This window comes from Symphalangus syndactylus, chromosome 7 (assembly GCF_028878055.3).
Source record: "Symphalangus syndactylus isolate Jambi chromosome 7, NHGRI_mSymSyn1-v2.1_pri, whole genome shotgun sequence".
Taxonomy (NCBI): Eukaryota; Metazoa; Chordata; class Mammalia; order Primates; family Hylobatidae; genus Symphalangus; species Symphalangus syndactylus.
The window spans coordinates 121535059-121543815 of NC_072429.2; positions in this window are offsets into that span (position 1 = coordinate 121535059).

Sequence of the window (8757 nt, forward strand, 5' to 3'; positions counted from 1 at the left end):
GTACTCAGAGTGCTAATTCTAGCACTCTGAGAAGCTGAGGTGAGAGGATTACTTGAGGCCTGGAGTTCAAAATGAGCCTAGCAACATAGTAAGACCCCTGTCTGTACAAAAAAAAAAAAAAAAAAAAAAAAAAAATTTTAATTAGCCAAGTGTGATGGTACACACCTGAAGTCCCAGCTACTTGGGAGGCTGAGACGGAAGGATTCCTTGAGCCCAGGAGTTTGAGGTTACAGTGAGTCGCAATCATGCCACTGCACTCACAGCCCGGGCAACAGAGAAAGACTCTGTCTCAAAAATAAATAGATAAACGAGACAAGCCTGGCCAACATGGTGAAACCCAGTCTCTACTAAAAACACAAAAATTAGCCGGGTGTGGTGGCGCATGCCTGTAATCTCAGCTACTCAAGAGGCTGAGACAAAAGAATCACTTGAACTAGGGAGACGAAGGTTGCAGGGAGCCAAAATCGTGCCTGGGCGACAAGAACGAAACTTTGTCTCCAAAAAATAAATAAATAAATAAAGCATAGTATAGTATAGTATAGTATAGTATAGTATAGTATAGTATAGTATAATATAATATAGTAAATACTGGACAATAGAAACTTTTCAGCTCCATTATAATCTTATGAGACCACCGTCGAGATATGCAATCCATTGTTGACTGAAATGTCATTAGGCAGGGCATGACTGTATTGTGCTATAATTGCTCTGTCATTCTCTCTTACATATTTATAGATGTTTTTTTCTAATTCATTTGAAAGTCAGCGACAAAATCCAGCCGTGTTTCCCCCAACATTTCTCTGTGCATCTTGAATGAATATGGACATTCTCCTAAATAAGCACAACACCACCGTCATACCTAAGAAAGCTAACATTTATTCGGTTAAATGGTGCCATTTAATGTGACTTACCTGTAAATTTTACCGATTGTCCCCAATATGCCTTTTAAAGCTCTTTTTATTAAGTCCAAGATTGTGTCTCTAAAACATAAAAATTAGTTTGAATTTCATGTCTGCCACCATTGTTTAAAGCCACTTACACTTAATATTTGTACAACTTTGACCCTTTTGAAACCCCATGGGTGCCCCTCTTATTTGATTCTATTGAAATTTGGTGAATAAGTTTATTTACAGGCATCTTTTCTATGCCCTTCATGAATTCATGGCATGTACTTATTTCTTCTTAAAGCTTTGGTCTCTCCATGCTGGAGTCCACCTCCTTTGAGCTCATGCTCAAATGTAGGTTCCTCTTAATAATTTAGTTTGCCTCTTTCTATGTGTCCTTTATAGGTCCTTCCTCAAGCAGTGTAATGACTAAAATTGCATACATCCCTCCAAGTGCCAACCCACATAGGCTTTATACAAGATATACAGAGCCACACTTTTAGGATTTAGGACCAACGAAAGGCTCTTTTACATGCTAACAATTTTAGGAGCTATAAATTTTCTTCCAGACTTTTTCCTTGCCTTAAACTTTTTTACCAGTTGAGAGCTGCATAAAATGAACATCAAGGGCAGAACATCAAAGGAACTAAGAGTCTATGTCCAAGAACACCAGACAACAGGGAGAAGTGTTTCCCAGGTGCCTACAGCAGGCTGCAACAGAGACCATGGAGGGCTGAGGGTGGCAGATATTTACATAATGACATCGACATATTTTAGCTGCCAGCTGTGAGCTGTCTCCATTTCTTCTTTCACTTGCTCCTCAAAGTGTGAGGCCCAGAGTGACCCCGGTTTGTTGACACCCCCCAGGGACAACTCCGAAATGAACTGCAACTTCAGATTTTGTGTCTAATGTTTCTCTGAATAATGAGCAGGATTTTCTTGGCCTGATATGAAACACACTGGACAAATATTTTTAGCAAGTCATCTATAGTGAATATTATGTCTCTTTTTGGATTGGCAACTGAGAGCTAGCATTTCATTGTTTGATTTACTTGGATTTGTCCCCTTTTCATGTGTTTTTACACATTTGCCTTTCATGAACTTTCTCTTTCTGTGGTTTATTTACTGTTGTTCACTCGTTTGATGTCACTTCTCATGTGCTTATTATGGACAAGCCCTTGGGTTATGCTTTGTGGACACATCACAAACATAACTATGACATAGTCCTGGCACTCAAAAAGAGACCTGCATTCTGTTTTTGAAAGAATGCCCAGGCTGAAGTGCAGCGGCGCCATCTTGGTTCACTGCAACATCCGCCTCCCAGGTTCAAGCGATTCTCCTGCCTCAGCCTCCTGAGTAGCTGGGATCACAGGCACCCAGCACCACACCTGGCTAATGTTTGTATTTTTAGTAAAGACAGGGTTTCACCATGTTGGCCAGACTGGTCTCGAACCCCTGACCTCAGGCAATCCGCCTACCTCGGCTGGGATTACAGGCGTGAGCCACCACGCCTGGCCTGAGGCTTGCATTCTTTAAGTGGGGCACATGACCCAGCACATCGCGTACTCCTGGCTACAATGATTGGCTCACAGATTACACATGGCCAAAAACAGTCACGTCAGAGCCCAAGAAGACTCAAGCAAGCTCCATGATGACAGGAACCTCTTCTCTCTGTCCACTTCAGTATCCCCAGCATGTAGAAGAATATCTGGTACATACTAGGACCTCAATAAATATTTTTGCATTAATTAATTCCATGACTTTCATTTGTGTTATTGAGAAACAGGCTACCTCTTTCCTGCTGCACCAGAGAATTCAGAAGCTGAAGCTGCCATCTTGCTACCAAATAGAGTCTGAGACTGGAGTCAACAGGTTGCAAAGCAAGCAGAAAGGAGAAACACGTGATTGCATCATGTGAGCCCTGAATCTTACTATGCCTGCAGCCAGGGCTGCCTTGGTCTTGTTACAAGAGCCAAGTTTGGGGGTGGAGCCAAGATGGCCGAATAGGAACAGCTCCCGTCTCCAGCTCCCAGCCCCAGCGACACAGAAGACGGGTGATTTCGGCAATTCTGCTTGAGGTACCGGTTTCATCTCACTAGGGAGTGCCTAACAGTGGGTGCAGGACAGTCGGTGAAGCGCACTGTGCGCGAGCCGAAGCAGGGCGAGGCATTGCCTCACTCGGGAAGTGCAAGGGGTCAGGGAGTTCCCTTTCCTAGTCAAAGAAAGGGGAAACAGACGGCACCTGGAATATCCGGTCAGTCCCATCCTAATACTGCGCTTTTCCAACGGGCCTGGAAAACGGCACACTAGGAGATTGTGTCCCACACCTGGCTCAGAGGGTTCTATGCCCACGGAGTCTCGCTGATTGCTAGCACAGCAGTCTGAGATCAAGCTGCAAGGCGGCAGCGAGGCTGGGGGAGGGGCGCCCGCCATTGCCCAGGCTTGCTTAGGTAAACGAAGCAGCCAGGAAGCTCGAACTGGGTGGAGCCCACCACAGCTCAAGGAGGCCTGCCTGCCTCTGTAGGCTCCACCTCTGGGGGCAGGGCACAGACAAACAAAAACTCAGCAAGAACCTCCACAGACTTAAATGTCCCTGTCTGACTGACAGCTTTGAAGAGAGTAGTGGTTCGCCCAGCATGCAGCTGGAGATCTGAGAACGGACAGACTGCCTCCTAAAGTGGGTCCCTCACCCCTGAGCAGCCTAACTGGGAGGCACCCCCCCAGTAGGGACAGACTGACACCTCATTCAACCGGGTACTCCTCTGAGACAAAACTTTCAGAGGAACTATCAGACAGCTGAATTTGTGGTCTCACGAAAATCCGCTGCTCTGCAGCCACCGCTGCTGACACCCAGCCAAACAGGGTCTGGAGTGGACCTCTAGTAAACTCCAACAGACCTGCAGCTGAGGGTCCTGTCTGGTAGAAGGAAAACTAACAAACAGAAAGGACATCCACACCAAAAACCCATCTGTACATCACCATCATCAAAGACAAAAAGTAGATAAAACCACAAAGATGGGGAAAAAACAGAGCACAAAAACTGGAAACTCTAAAAAACAGAGCACCTCTCATCCTCCAAAAGAATGCAGTTCCTCACCAGCAACGGAACAAAGCTGGATGGAGGATGACTTTGATGAGTTGAGAGAAGAAGGCTTCAGACGATCAAACTACTCTGAGCTACGAGAGGAAATTCAAAACAATAGCAAAGAAGTTAAAAACTTTGAAAAAAAATTAGAAGAATGGATAACTAGAATAACCAATGGAGAGAAGGGCTTCAAGGAGCTGATGGAGCTGAAAGCCAAGTTTCGAGAACTACGCGAAGATTGCAGAAGCCTCAGTTGCAGATGCGATCAACTGGAAGAAAGGGTATCGCTGATGGAAGATGAAATGAATGAAATGAAGAGAGAAGGGAAGTTTAGAGAAAAAAGAATAAAAAGAAATGAACAAAGCCTCCAAGAAATTTGGGACTATGTGAAAAGACCAAACCTACGTCCGATTGGTGTACCTGAAAATGATGGGGAGAATGGAACCGAGTTGGAAAACACTCTGCAAGATATTATCCAGGAGAACTTCCCCAATCTAGCAAGGCAGGCCAGCATTCAGATTCAGGAAATACAGAGAACGCCACAAAGATACTCCTCGAGAAGGGCAACTCCAAGACACATAATTGTCAGATTCACCAAAGTTGAAGTGAAGGAAAAAATGTTAAGGGCAGCCAGAGAGAAAGGTCGGGTTACCCACAAAGGGAAGCCCATCAGACTAACAGCTGATCTCTCAGCAGAAACTCTACAAGCCAGAAGAGAGTGGGGGCCCATATTCGCCATTCTTAAAGAAAAGAATTTTCAACCCAGAATCTCCTATCCCGCCAAACTAAGCTTCATAAGTGAAGGAGAAATAAAATACTTTACAGACAAGCAAACGCTGAGTGATTTTGTTACCACCAGGCCTGCCCTAAAAGAGCTCCTGAAGGAAGCACTAAACATGGAAAGGAACAACCGGTACCAGCCACTGCAAAAACATGCCAAATTGTAAAGACCATTGAGGCTAGGAAGAAACTATAGCAACTAACGAGCAAAATAACCAACTAACATCATAATGACAGGATCAGATTCACACATAACAATATTAACGTTAAATGTAAATGGGCTAAATGCTCCAATCAAAAGACACAGACTGGCAAACTGGATAAGGAGTCAGGACCCATCAGTGTGCTGTATTAAGGAAACCCATCTCACGTGCAGAGACACACATAGACTCAAAATAAAGGGATGGAGGAAGATCTATCAAGCAACTGGAAATCAAAAAAAGGCAGGGGTTGCAATCCTAGTCTCTGATAAAATAGACTTTAAACCAACAAAGATCAAAAGAGACAAAGAAGGCCATTACATAATGGTAAAGGGATCAATTCAACAAGAAGAGCTAACTATCCTAAATATATATGCACCCAACACAGGAGCACCCAGATTCATAAAGCAAGTCCTCAGTGACCTACAAAGGGATTTAAACTCCCACACAATAATAATGGGAGATTTTAACACCCCACTGTCAGCATTAGACAGATCAACGAGACAGAAAGTTAACAAGGATATCCAGGAATTGAACTCAGCTCTACATAAAGTGGACCTAATAGACATCTACAGAACTCTCCACCCCAAGTCAACAGAATATACATTTTTTTCAGCACCACACCACACCTATTCCAAAATTGACCACATAGTTGGAAGTAAAGGTCTCCTCAGCAAATGTAAAAGAACAGAAATTATAACAAACTGTCTCTCAGACCACAGTGCAATCAAACTAGAACTCAGGATTAAGAAACTCACTCAAAACCGCTCATCTACATGGAAACTGAACAACCTGCTCCTGAATGACTATTGGGTACATAATGAAATGAAGGCAGAAATAAAGATGTTCTTTGAAACCAACGAGAACAAAGACACAACATACCAGAATCTCTGGGACACGTTCAAAGCAGTGTGTAGAGGGAAATTTATAGCACTAAATGCCCACAAGAGAAAGCAGGAAAGATCCAAAATTGACACCCTAACATCACAATTAAAAGAACTAGAAAAGCAAGAGCAAACACATTCAAAAGCTGGCAGAAGGCTAGAAATAACTAAAATCAGAGCAGAACTCAAGGAAATAGAGACACAAAAAACCCTTCAAAAAATTAATGAATCCAGGAGCTGGTTTTTTGAAAAGATCAACAAAATTGATGGACCGCTAGCAAGACTAATAAAGAAGAAAAGAGAGAAGAATCAAATAGATGCAATAAAAAACGAAAAAGGGGATATCACCACCGATCCCACAGAAATACAATCTACCATCAGAGAATACTACAAACACCTCTATGCAAATAAACTAGAAAATCTAGAAGAAATGGATAAATTCCTCGACAAATACACCCTCCCAAGACTAAACCAGGAAGAAGTTGAATCTCTGAATAGACCAATAACAGGTTCTGAAATTGTGGCAATAATCAATAGCTTACCAACCAAAAAGAGTCCAGGACCTGATGGATTCACAGCTGAATTCTACCAGAGGTACAAGGAGGAACTGGTACCATTCCTTCTGAAACTATTCCAATCGATAGAAAAAGAGGGAATCCTCCCTAACACATTTTACGAAGCCAGCATCATCCTGATACCAAAACCTGGCAGAGACATAACCAAAAAAGAGAATTTCAGACCAATATCCTTGATGAACATTGATGCAAAAATCCTCAATAAAATACTGGCAAACCGAATCCAGCAGCACATCAAAAAGCTTATCCACCATGATCAAGTGGGCTTCATCCCTGGGATGCAAGGCTGGTTCAACATACGCAAATCAATAAATGTAATCCAGCATATAAACAGAACCAAAGACAAAAACCACATGATTATCTCAATAGATGCAGAAAAGGCCTTTGACAAAATTCAACAACCCTTCATGCTAAAAACTCTCAATAAATTAGGTATTGATGGGACATATCTCAAAATAATAACAGCTATCTATGACAAACCCACAGCCAATATCATACTGAATGGGCAAAAACTGGAAGCATTCCCTCTGAAAACTGGCACAAGACAGGGATGCCCTCTCTCACCGCTCCTATTCAACGTAGTGCTGGAAGTTCTGGCCAGAGCAATCAGGCAGGAGAAGGAAATAAAGGGTATTCAATTAGGAAAAGAGGAAGTCAAATTGTCCATGTTTGCAGATGACATGATTGTATATCTAGAAAACCCCATTGTCTCAGCCCAAAATCTCCTTAAGCTGATTAGCAACTTCAGCAAAGTCTCAGGATACAAAATTAATGTACAAAAATCACAAGTATTCTTGTACACCAATAACAGACAAACAGAGAGCCAAATCATGAGTGAACTCCCATTCACAATTGCTTCAAAGAGAATAAAATACCTAGGAATCCAACTTACAAGGGATGTGAAAGACCTCTTCAAGGAGAACTACAAACCACTGCTCAATGAAATAAAAGAGGATACAAACAAATGGAAGAACATTCCATGCTCATGGGTTGGAAGAATCAATATCGTGAAAATGGCCATACTGCCCAAGGTAATTTATAGATTCAATGCCATCCCCATCAAGCTACCAATGACTTTCTTCACAGAATTGGAAAAAACTACTTTAAAGTTCATATGGAACCAAAAAAGAGCCCGCATCGCCAAGTCAATCCTAAGCCAAAAGAACAAAGCTGGAGGCATCACTCTACCTGACTTTAAACTCTACTACAAGGCTACAGTAACCAAAACAGCATGGTACTGGTACCACAACAGAGACATAGATCAATGGAACAGAACAGAGCCCTCAGAAATGATGCCGCATAGCTACAACTATCTGATCTTTGACAAACCTGACAAAAACAAGAAATGGGGAAAGGATTCCCTATTTAATAAATGGTGCTGGGAAAACTGGCTAGCCATATGTAGAAAGCTGAAACTGGATCCCTTCCTTACACCTTATACAAAAATTAATTCAAGATGGATTAAAGACTTATATGTTAGACCTAAAACCATTAAAATCCTACAAGAAAACCTAGGCAATACCATTCAGGACATAGGCGTGGGCAAGGACTTCATGTCTAAAACACCAAAAGCAATGGCAACAAAAGCCAAAATCGACAAATGGGATCTCATTAAACTAAGGAGCTTCTGCACAGCAAAAGAAACTATCATCAGAGTGAACAGGCAACCTACACAATGGGAGAAAATTTTTGCAACCTACTCATCTGACAAAGGGCTAATATCCAGAATCTACAATGAACTCAAACAAATTTACAAGAAAAAAACAAACAACCCCATCAAAAAGTGGGCAGAGGACATGAACAGACACGTCTCAAAAGAAGACATTTATGCAGCCAAAAAACACATGAAGAAATGCTCCTCATCACTGGCCATCAGAGAAATGCAAATCAAAACCACAGTGAGATACCATCTCACACCAGTTAGAATGGCCATCATTAAAAAATCAGGAAACAACAGGTGCTGGAGAGGATGTGGAGAAATAGGAACACTTTTACACTGTTGGTGGGACTGTAAACTAGTTCAACCATTGTGGAAGTCAGTGTGTCGATTCCTCAGGGATCTCGAACTAGAAATACCATTTGACCCAGCCATCCCATTACTGGGTATATACCCAAAGGACTATAAATCACGCTGCTATAAAGACACATGCACACGTATGTTTATTGCGGCACTATTCACAATAGCAAAGAGTTGGAACCAACCCAAATGTCCAACAACGATAGACTGGATTAAGAAAATGTGGCACATATACACCATGGAATACTATGCAGCCATAAAAAATGATGAGTTCGTGTCCTTTGTAGGGACATGGATGAAACTGGAAAACATCATTCTCAGTAAACTATCGC